The 12,019-nt window shown below is 42.2% G+C and overlaps 1 protein-coding gene across 5 annotated transcripts in view; it reads right to left on the bottom strand.

The window, feature by feature from the left end:
- Window positions 1–12,019, bottom strand: part of NTM (neurotrimin) — a 1,001,303-nt gene that overhangs the window by 301,822 nt on the left and 687,462 nt on the right. The gene's annotated exons all lie outside the window — the stretch shown is intronic.

Raw genomic sequence — 12,019 nt, 5'->3', positions numbered from 1 at the left:
GAAACCTGAGAAAAGAACCCAGGTCTCCTACCCTGTATCACTGTTGACTCTAGAACCAACCGCATCAGTACATGCCTGTCACATTTAGAAATGCCCCCTGCAGAAGTTCCCATTGTGGCTCAGTGGTTAACGAATCTGAATAGGAACCATGAGGTTGTGGGTTCAATCCCTGGCCTCACTCAGTGAGTTAAGGATCTGGCATTGCTGTGAGCTGTGGTGTAGGTTGCAGATGCAGCTCGGATCTGGCATTGCTGTGGCTCTGGTGTAGGCTGGTGGCTACAGCTCTGGTTAGACCCCTAGCCTGGGAACCTCCACATGCCGTGGGTGCGGCCCTAGAAAAAAGACAAAAAGAAATGCCCCCTACAGACCATTTCTCCCCCAAATAAAAATTCACACATATCAGAGACCCTCAGAAAATGAAGTGATGTCACACACATCAATTGATTAATTAATAAAAACATACCGTTAAGAAGCGTGTCCTAAGCCATTCAAGCAAATTTGTGGTAATATCTGAATTTCTTCATACGGTTTCTAGTGCTTATGTTTTAAAAAGTGCATAGCCTCCTAATGATAAGAATTCACTTAAAATCATTAGAGTGGAAGGAACCAAGCTCTGTCATTTGAGTTCCAGACGCACCATTTACTTGGTGACACTGGGCAGGTTATCGAACCTTCTCATGATTTCTCTATGATACCGAATTACACACTTAAATGCTTTCCTCTTCTCTTCATTATGAAAAAAGAGTCTTTCTTCCAACAGACTCTGTGTTAACATAAGGTTCAAATTACAAGAGGCAGAGACATAATCTGAAGGTTGGTATTGCCATCTCATTCTGGATGGGATGTGCCAAGATACTCCTTTCACTCCATTTCCCCTATGCTGCTCCATCCTTTCTTATGGAGAAAACGTGAACTTGGTATCGAGGGGAGGAAAGGCACAGGATGCTGCTGAGATCAGCAGGCCCGCTGAGGAAAACAAAGAGCATTGTGGGGACCCCACACCATCCCTGTCCTTCCGAGCACACATTTCACACTCCATGCAGAAGAGACTAAACATCCTGAGCTGCCTAAAACAAGAAACAGACCACGGTAGAGCAGGATAAGCAATCGCTAGTGTGATCGCTAGTGTCCATCAGGAACAAACGACCATGTAATAACTCTGTAATTACATGGTAACTAGAACTGATTGAGCCTGTAAATTATATCCTTGTCACCTCTGGGTAATGATGCAGCTCTATCTCCCATCTACAGGAAGCAGCAGCACATGGTCCATAGTCGCAGAGAGATAAGGGAATTCGTGGCTGTTAAGGCAGATTTGCTGCTGATGAGAGGTGATAGAGAGACAGGCTGAAATCTGGGATTTAATGATTTTCCAGTTGAGACATTACTGCCTCGCCATCCATAGCAAGACATCCATTACCCGGGCAGCATTCTCCATCCTTCCTCAGAGGGATTGATTAAGGTCCCCCAAATTAGAGAGGAAATGAAAGGCTCCCCAATAAACACACACACACAACGCTCACATGTGGGGACACACACACACACACACACACCCTGACAGCCAATTTACCCTCCCCAGCACATTGCATCTGCAGATTTTTCAAACATCACTATTATAGCATTGCACCAAATATTTTAATACTTGGAAGAATACTGTCTCTTTTTATGCAACATTCTCTCTGGGACTATTATGCAGAGGCATTAAGAAATTCTGTGTGGTGGATTATTCAGCAAATATTGTTTGACAGCCGACTGTGCGTATAGCATTCAGCTAGGTGTTAGGCAGGAAACAAAGAGGCATGGTACTCGGCTCTCTTTCGCAAGGATCTGAGTCCACTTACACAGATAATATAAACACATAACAAGTTAAATTATAATGCCACAAGGCAGTGTATAATTATCTGCCAAATGACGGGTACAGACAACAAGAACTACAGAAATAACAGAAAGAGGAAACTCACTTTGGGGAGGTATAATCATAAACGTAGCTTTTTACAGATTGAAATGAACATCCAAGAGAGCTAAATATCACATTCATTTAAGATCTGTTAGAAAGAGACATTTTACATTTCTCTATATCCATTGTCCTCTCAGTTCTCCAAAAGCAAATCAACAACAGCAACAATAACAATGAAGCAGTTATTTTTGAATTAATGAAAAACCAAACCCTTGGGAAGAAAAAACCCCTCAGAAATATGAGCATAAACAAGTTAAAAACTGCATACAGCCAAGGTGTGAGGAGGCCAGAGATATACTAGTAACCTCAATATCCTTTTAGATTTGACTGCTTATAACATTTAGATATTCTATCCACAGCAGTAGAAATGTTTGCTGGTCAGCAAAGGGATTTAGCGTCTAGTCCAGGATATGGAGAATTAAAATCACCAAGTTGGGAAAATACAAAATCCTTAATCAAAGCATACAGACTTGGGGCTGCTAACATAGGACACAATCCATTGGGAATCCGTGGGGGTCCTTCTCTGAGAAACAGAGAGCCTGCCCCTTTCTCCAAGTTCCTTCCACCCTAAACACCCAACCATCTAATTGCTATTTATAACCAGGTGTCAAGGGAACAGAAACCTGAAAGAGTTACTATATTGCTATTGCTGAGGGTCAGTCAGAATGGCCCCTTGAGTTTTATCTGGATTTAATATAAACCCATTTGCCATCATCTGACCAACACTTGAGCAGGCTTTTGATTGGCTGACCTTCCTGCCACAAACCTCCAACAGCATTTACCCTACAGATGTTCTCCATTGATAGAGCAGGTGCCAGGACTCACAGGGTATAGATCTTGAAATTAGTGACATTCAAGCCAGGACCCCCTGAGATCCTGGAGCTGCAAACCTTGGGCCCTAGTGCCCACTGGTAGTTGATCTCTGGGGATACGAAGGAATATGAGGGCATCAGGTCATCTGTATTTATCCATGGAGAACTGTAAAAACACACCCTCTAGACTCTGGGGGAGTTGGCACCCCTCCTTAAGAATCAAAAGGTCTCAGTGAAGATTTTTTTCATTCTGGAATAAATGAGCACTCTCCCAAAGGAAGTATCTTCTACAACCACCAGAATTCTAGTAAGGTTAAAGGAGGTGGATATTTTGATAATCCTTCAAAAGAAGTCCAAGTTAGCTCTGTGACCTTGTGTATGTTCTTTACCTCGGGGTTATCATTTCCTTGTTAAAAAAATGAAAAGGTCAGTTGAGATGATCCATCCTAGTTTGAACTGTCCATGAACTAGAAGGGCCCTAATGATCAGTTTTTCAAAAGTTAATGAAGAATAATCACATCCTGAGTCTCAAGCTGTCGATAAAGCATAAGAGACTCATGTATTAACCAACCATTAAGTCTATAAAATAATTCATTATCTGGACTCCTGACCTATCTCAGGTTCATACAATTATTTTCTCACAAAGAACCAAGCGAGACCCCAGGAATGTCCTGTGACAAATCATGGTTGATCCACAGAGGTCTTTGAGCACACGTTTAGGAATGTATTGGCAATCATCAGGGTGGAACCTATGTTTTCCATGTCCCACACAGGAAGCCACCACAGGTCTTGCAGAAAGTCTCAGCATCCAGGGAATGTCAAACTGCTCCTCTTCACGTGAGTCTTCAAGTGGCTTCAGGAGGCAGCACCTTCCTCTCATCAGTTCTCAACGCCCATGACAGGACTGGACATCTCTCTACACCTGCAATTCTCCTTTTATTTACAGTGGCCACAGGATCAATACCTCCTCCCCTGGAAATAAAGCTTTCTACTTTGCATTGGAATTTATCTTCAATAGCTGCTGGAAATCATTATCACACAATAATGTTCTATTCACTACTCATGATATCTCTTCAGCCGGGCAGATTGCCAGGCATTTGACTGCCTGACACCAAGTCCATTTGGTGCACGACAAAAATAAAACCTTACATTGCCTGGAAATAACACGGGACACACTCATCATCTAGCCAGGGATGATTGGGCTACTTTCTCTTTCTGAGGAGTTGTCAGAATTCATGTAAATCATCCCGTGCTTTTGCCTACAGTCATGAGTGCACTCTCATTATGTGTGTATAGCAGGCATGAAGCATGAGCTCTGGGATGGACCACAGTGATTATGAATTCCAGAGGTGAAGCTGTGAGGGTAAAAGACTATGTGTCTAGAGCTGTATCTGGGCTTGGCTTAGATATGCCTTTACTTGGATCCATTGATGCGGATGTCATTTCTGTTAAATTTAAAAACATTTCTTGAGCACCTACCAGGTGCCAAGTACTGATCCGGATACACAGATGTGATTCACAAATGAATACAGCATTCCTCCCAGGAGAAGTTTAATTTATCAAGTGAGGCAAAGAGATTTACATATAATGTCTTCACAATATGATGAGACATGTGAACAGGATGTTGGCAGGGTACCAAGGAGGAACACTATCTCCTGGTTAGGAGCTCAGGGAAGCCTTCTCAGAGGAGATACCATTTGGATCGGATGTCTTAGAGTAACTGGAAGCAAAGGAAAGCTTCAGAGAACATCTGTGTACAGAAACATCACAAGTACATCCAGCAGTGGACGGGTATTGAGTTCGGTATATATCTATAACAAGGTCTGAGTCACTGGAGTTTTAAGAGTGATGGCCTCAACCTCTCTAATTACCTGGGGATGTTTTATTTTGGATATACTGCAATCGAAGTACCTATTGGACATTGATTTGGGTGTGCCAACCTGTAGGTGGAAATACTTTGATGACACTCAGGTATGGGATCAAAGTCAGAGATGGTAATTTGAGCCAAGTTACCTCCACATCCTCCCAGGTCCCATGGTTTCCTCTCCCTCTTTCACTCTGCATAAGACATCCCCTTGCCGCAGGGCCTTTGCACATGCAGCTCCTACATAGCAGCAATAGTGAAAACCTATGAAATGGATGGAATTTTCTACAGAGAAGGCTGATAGTTTAAGATTGTGGACAGAACCAATGTTTTAGGAGTTAACACAGAAGGGAACATGCACACAAGGAGACAAAGCCAGAACAGCCTGAGTGGCATAAAGAAAACCAAGCAAGGAGACAGTGTTGCAGAAGCCAAAGCTGGGGGTGGCTGAGGGGGGCCTCTCAGGAAGGGGAGACATCAAACAATTTGAATGCAGTGGTGAAATAAGCACTTGGATGCATGCAGTTTGGAATGCTTGCTCAGAGCAGTTTTAAGCGATGTACCAGTTACTTAAGGAATGGATAGAAATGAGGAGGTAGATTATTCTTGAAAAATATCACTTAAGAAGGAAATCAATAGGCGTTCCTGTCGTGGCCCAGTGGTTGATGAATCCGACTGGGAACCATGGGTTTGCAGGTTCAATCCCTGGCCTTGCTCAGTGGGTTAAGGATCTGGCATTGCCATGAGCTGTGATGTGGGTTGCAGATGCAGCTCGAATCCCACGTTGCTGTGGCCCTGGTGTAGGCCGGCGGCTATAGCTCCGATTGGACCCCTAGCCTGGGAATCTCCATATGCCGCGGGTGCAGCCCTAGAAAAGGCAAAAAGACCAAAAAAAAAAAAAAAAAGAAGAAGAAGAAGAAGGAAATAAATAGACATAGGAAGAGAGAGGAAGTAGAGAACTCGGGCATGTTGTGTTTGGGAGAAAAGCCAGTAGAGAACAAGAGGATTTAGGGTCTCCCACTCACAAGAGATGACACAGAAGAATCCATCTCTAAGTGAAATATTATTTTCAACAAAGAGGACAAATTCAGGCCAAAATCTATTATAAGCTTTCCGTTAACCCTATCTTCAGCCTGTACCTCTCTCCTGAGCCCTAGGTTCATGCACATAATTGCCTACTTGGCATCTCCACTTAAAAGCCCAGACATCAAAACCTTGCAGGGGAGTTCCCATCATGGCTCAGTGGTTAATGAATCCGACTAGGAACATGAGGCTGCAGGTTCAATCCCTGGCCTCGCTCAGTGGGTTAAGGATCTGGCGTTGCAGTGAGCCATGGTGTAGGTCGCAGCTGTGGCTCAGATCCTGCAATGCTATGGCTGTGGTGTAGGCCAGCAGCTATAGCTCTGATTCGACCCCTAGCCTGGGAACCTCCATATGCCATGCGTGAGGCCCTAGAAAAGACAAAAAACAAGACAAAATAAAACAAAAACCTTGCACGATCAAAACAGAACTGCAGATTTCCCACCTTCTGCTTCCAAGTCTGCTCTTTGTGCAGTCTTCCTACTTTACTCCAGATCTTCCAACCAAAAACCATAAGGCCCTTCTTGTCCACTCTCTTTCTCTCATGCCCAACAGTCAATCCTCATGGCTCTACCTGGGAAGCAGATCTAGAAAATGGCTATACCACAGCATCCCAACTTCTATACCATGGCCAAAGCCAACATCATCTCTCATCTTGAATAGGACAACACCTCCTTACTATTGTTCTTGCATCCAACTAGACCCTTACAATCTATTCTCCTTCTGCTCCCAGACTTACTCTTTGAAATCGAAAGTCAAAACAAGTCACTTCTTCACTCAATATTCTTTAGTGACTTCCCTTCACATAAAGAGAAAACGTTAAAGACTTTCAATGGCCTACAAATTCCACCGTGGTTGCAGGAGATTGGATGATGGGGCATAGTTCTTTACTCTGCCCCTCCCCTGCTGCCTGCTCATTGATATGGGGCTTGGCCAAGTGACTTTCTTCAGTCTGTGGGGTGTTAGGAGACAGCACATCCTCTGGCTTGGGGTTTGCAGTGCGCATGCCCCCTTGCAGGGCCTTTCCTGGAGAAATTATTCAGGGGTAGCAGCTGTCTCCTCAGCTTGGGTGCAGAGTGAACCTGTGTGCAAGAGGCTGGAGCCTAATTTGCAGTCTACAGCAATAGCAGCCAATTCACAAATCCAAACGCAAGGGAAAGAAGATACTGTGGTACATTGCTGAGTTCTATGTAGAGCTGTGCTCAGCAAAAGCTAAGTCATCCCATGATGTAGCTCCACTTCCTCCCAGGTCTCATGGTTTCCTCTCCTTCTTTCACTCTGCATAAGACACTGGCCTTTTCTCTTCCCTGATCCCTAGCATCCCCACCCCTGCCACAGGGCCTTTGCACATGCAGCTCCCAGTCCTAGTCCACAATATCCAAATGGCTTCTTTCTTCACTTCCTTTAGGTATCTACTCAAATACAATCTTCACAAAGAGGTCTTCCAGGATACCTCTCTTACTACTTACCTTGGTTTATTTTTCTGCATAGAAATCCATAATACATTGGTCACATTACACATTTATTTTTTTGGCCTATAGGCCAGAGCCTATAACTTAACTTTTTACACCCACCATCTGCTCAATCAATAAAATTAGGTTCCCCTGCTGATGTCAAAGTCTCCTATCCTACAGAACAATGGTTTTCCAACTGTTTCATGTGCTCCATGTGTTCTATGAGATAAAGGGACAGATTTCATATAAATAAAATATATTCAATTTTAGTGAGGCTGAGTAGATGACCTGGGGCTTGAGGTATCAGTGGTGAGAAGGCATGGGAAGGAGCAACGTTAGGAAGCAAGGCAGGCAGTGAGCTTGAGTGCAAATGACCCCAGTCACCTCTGGAGCCCTTGACAGCGGCTCTGCAACTGATGTTTACAGTCGTGACCCGAGTAACAAAAAAAGATAAATGGTTTTCTCCACGCTTTGCTCAATAAGACAGAACAATAATATATTTTAGAAGAAGAACTCTATCAAAAAGGATTGTAATGTTTTAAGTTCAATTTAAAGGATGATAGCCCAGTTATATGACAAATCCATCCATGTGGAACACTGCTGGTACCTCATAAATAAGACTTTCTTATATAAACATAGGGATTTGCAATGAGCTTGCTGATTATTCTTTCCCCATGAATAATGTGTTGAATTGATTTTATACCTACCCCTCTTCTCTGACCCCCCTCCTCCCACCTTTATGTGGCTTTCTTCTTTTTCTCTTTAAGACGCAGTTTGTGAAAACAAACACTGGTGGCTGTAATTTAGTATATGCTCTGTTTCCCACCTTTTCACTGCTATAGGTCCATACGATTATCTTCTGCAGATGGACTACACAGAAGGAACACATTTGGGGATAATTTTTGGAGCAAATAGAAGGTCTGGTTTCCAGGTCAGCATAGAAGTCACTTGGGAGTTATTGTTCCCATCCCACAACAAGTAAAAAGGGGAGAAAACTGAAAACAACAATTGTCCTTAGACCCATCAGAGAGCTAAGGTCAAAAGGCAAACTGCTATCCCTGAAACTGAAAGAACCAGTGAGTGGGTACAGAGGATAGCAACATACAAGAGCAGAAAGCTTGGGGGAACCAGCACTGGGAGTGGAAAACTTAAACTGTTATCAGTGAATCATGGTAGGTGCAGTGTGGACATGCTTGAGAGTTTAAAACTCCGGGGCCCAATCTGGGAGGTGCTTCTGCACACATTTGTCATGTGACTTCCAGAAGCCCCACCAGGCTCTCACAGTGAAGACCAGGAAATATGCCCTCTTACTTCTAGTAGGAAGAGAGAAATCAATGCCATTTCAAAATACACCCAGGGGAGGGATAAATTACAAGTCGGGGATTACCATATAGACACTACTATATATAAACTAGATAACCAACAAAGACCTACTGTGTAGCACAGGGAAATCTACTAAATACTCTGTAATAACCTATATGGGAAAAAAATCTGAAAAAGAATGGATGTATGTATATGCATAATTGAATCACTTTGCTGTACACCTGAAACTAACTCAACACTGGAAAGCAACTATACTCCAATATAAAATAAAAATTAAATTAAATTGAAATAAACTACACCCAGAGCAATCTGTTCTTCTGAACAAGACCTGCTCATAACAGAAATTATTTTACTAGCGTCTAAATGACCTGGGGAAAAAAAGAAGAATTGCATACCACTCTAGCCCTCCTATCTCACCTAAGGAAGAAGAAAAAACAAAACTAAACTAAACTGAGAAGTAACTGTAAAGGTCTCAGTCCAGCGACCTAGGCTCACTTAAGTCCTGAGACCTAACCATGGGACTCAGGGTGCTTCCTGTCCTGTGTAGTAATAACAGGAGAATACAAGTGAAATAACTCAGATGCTATTTGAGAAGTCTCTAGGGAAACACAAAGACAGCAAGTACACAAAAACAAAGACACCAGTGGGAAGTTTCAGTCTCGACACCTATAGCTATAGCAGAGAATAACGGTGTTTAACCCACAGCCAGATAAACATAAAGCCTTATGCTAAACACCTACTAAACTCAGCTCCTTTTACTTCATACATCTTGTATGGCTTTCAATGAAAAATTACAAGACGTACTAAAAAACAAAACAAAACAAAAAAACACCATGAAGAAACAAGAGTAGGTAAGCATCAGAACCAGACTCAGCTATGGCAGATACTGAAATTTACAGATTGGGGATTTAAATCAACTATGAAAAAAAATTTTTTTTAAGTAAAAAGAAGGAGTTACCAATGCGGCGCAGAGGAAACGAATCCAACTAGGAGCCATGAGGTTGCAGGTTCGATCCCTGGCCTCACTCAGTGGGTTAAGGATCCAGTGTTGCCTTGAGCTGTGGTGTAGTTTGCAGACGCGGCTCTGATCTGGTGTTGCTGTGGCTCTGGCATAGGCTGGAGGCTACAGCTCCAATTCGACCCTTAGCTTGGGAACCTCTGTATGCTGCGGTGTGGCCCTAAAAAGACAAAAAGACAAATAAATAAATAATGATTAGATATATGTTTAGGTTTTTGAGAAACACCCATACTGTTTTCCACAGTGGTGCATCAATTTACTTTCCCACCAATTCTTCTCCTGGTTATGTATATATATCCAAATCCAAATTAAAACACTAATTTGAAAAGATACATGCACCTCAGTGTTCATAATAGCATTATTCACAACTGCCAAGATACAGGAGCAACATAGGTGTCCATCAACAGATGAATGGATATAAAGAAAAAGTGGTGTGTGTATACGTGTGTGTATGCGTGTATGCGTGCACACATGCAATGGAATACTGCTCAGCCATAAGAGAGAACTACCTTTGCCATTTGTAGCAACATGGATGGACTTGGAGGGTACTATGCTAAGTGAAATAAGTCAGACAAAGAAAGACAAATACTGTACGATATCATTTTTATGCAAAATCTAAAAAATACAACAAATTAGTAAATATGAAAAAAAAAGAAGCAACCTCACAGATATAGAGAATAAACTAGTGTTTACTAGTGAGGAGTAGGGGAGGGGCAATATAACAGTAGGAGATTAACAGGTACAGATGGTTAGGTATAAAATAAGCTACAAGGCTATATTGTATAACCCAAGGAACATAGCCAATATCGTATAATAACTATAAATGTAACACAGCTTTTTTTTTTCTTTTTTCTTTTCCCACTGTACAGCAAGGGGGTCAGGTTATCCTTAGATGTATACATTGCAGTTACAGTTTTTTCCCCCACCCTTTCTTCTGTTGCGACATGAGTATCTAGACATAGTTCTCAATGCTATTCAGCAGGATCTCCTTGTAAATCTATTCTAGGTTGTGTCTTAAAAATTGTGAATCACTAGGTCACATACCTGAAACATATATATCGTACATCAACTATACTCCAATAAAAACAATAAATACATACAAATAAAACAACTATGACTAATAATAGTCTAAGGGCTCTGAAGGCAAAAGTGGGCAATACGTAAGAACAGATGGGTAATGTGAGCAGAGAGAGGGAAACTCTAAGAAAGAGGAGTTCCAGCTGTGGCTCAGCAGTAATGAACCCAGCTAGTATCCATGAAGACATGGATTTGATCCCTGGCCATGATCAGGGGGTTAGAGTATCTGGTGCTGCCATGGGCTGTGGTGTAGGTTGCAGATGTGGCTCAGATTATAGGTTGCTGTGGCCATGGTACAGGCCGGCAGCTACATCTCCAATTTGACTCCTAGCCTGGGAACCTCCATATGCCACAGGTTCAGCCCTCAATAGACAAAAAAAAAAAAAAAAAGAAGAAGAAGAAGAAGAAAAAGAAGAAGCAAAAATCTTGAAAGAGACCAGTGGGGACAGGGATGGAGGTGCACACCTCACCTATGAGGACCAAGTGTAAGATTTATATTGGAATTCTCTTCAGAAATCAAGCAATCGAGAAGAGGAGAATGAAATAGGTCATGTGTTAAAAGAAAAGAGCCACCAACCTAGAATCCTGTACCTAGCAAGATTATCTTTTAAAAGTGAAAGAGAAATAAAGACTTTCTCAATCAAAAGCTGAGGGACTCTGTTGCCATTAGACCTGTCTTGCAAGAAATGTTAAAAGAAGGTCTTAAAAGTGAAGGAAAATGACACAGGCCAGAAACTTGGGTGTTTATGAACTGGTAATGATTTTGTTTTCACATATTTTATGTATTCAAGACACTGCTGTCAATCAGAGCTTCTGATCAGCAGAAAGCAATCAGCACTAACTCAGCTGATGTTGTTCCAGCTGAAAACAAAGAAACATGACACTTCAATTTTGTATGTGTTCTCACCAAGAGGAAAAGGCAGCCTCGGGGTTCTGAAATTGTGACAACTGGAGGGCCTGCAGTGGTCTCTGATGGGGACAGGTGGGCCACTTCGTAGTTTGTCCAAGGCCTTGGGCTACACTGGAATAATTATCTGGATGAGTTTATTTATTCATAAGCTTCATTCTCATTTTGCTGTGAATAAATCAGGAAACAGGGGGGTGGCTGAAGTCTAAGAAATTCAGACTTCCATGTCTTATGACTGGGAAATGGGAGTGCGGATGATCATGAATACGAGCCAATAACTTTGTATTGCTAACCGAATCCCAATATCATCTCTTGCTTCGTTTTCCCAGTCTTCTTTGCCCAAATCAAACCCACAATTCTCAGTATCATTTCCTTCTTGAGAAATGAAAGAAGAGACTCAATTGCCTTTCCCCACAGCTCCTCCTCCCACTCAAAACCCAAGATAAAACTGTAGAAAACAAAATCACAGCCAAAATAGTTGTCCTGTTCTCAACACCAATTGCTGCAGATAATATCTGTGAATTGTC

The sequence above is a fragment of the Sus scrofa genome, chromosome 9, assembly GCF_054392235.1.
Source record: "Sus scrofa isolate SSC_HxYL_T2T_F1_AM1 chromosome 9, Sscrofa_HxYL_maternal_Yorkshire_Landrace_v2.0, whole genome shotgun sequence".
Classification (NCBI taxonomy): domain Eukaryota; kingdom Metazoa; phylum Chordata; class Mammalia; order Artiodactyla; family Suidae; genus Sus; species Sus scrofa.
This window is presented reverse-complemented; position numbering and strand designations above follow the sequence as displayed.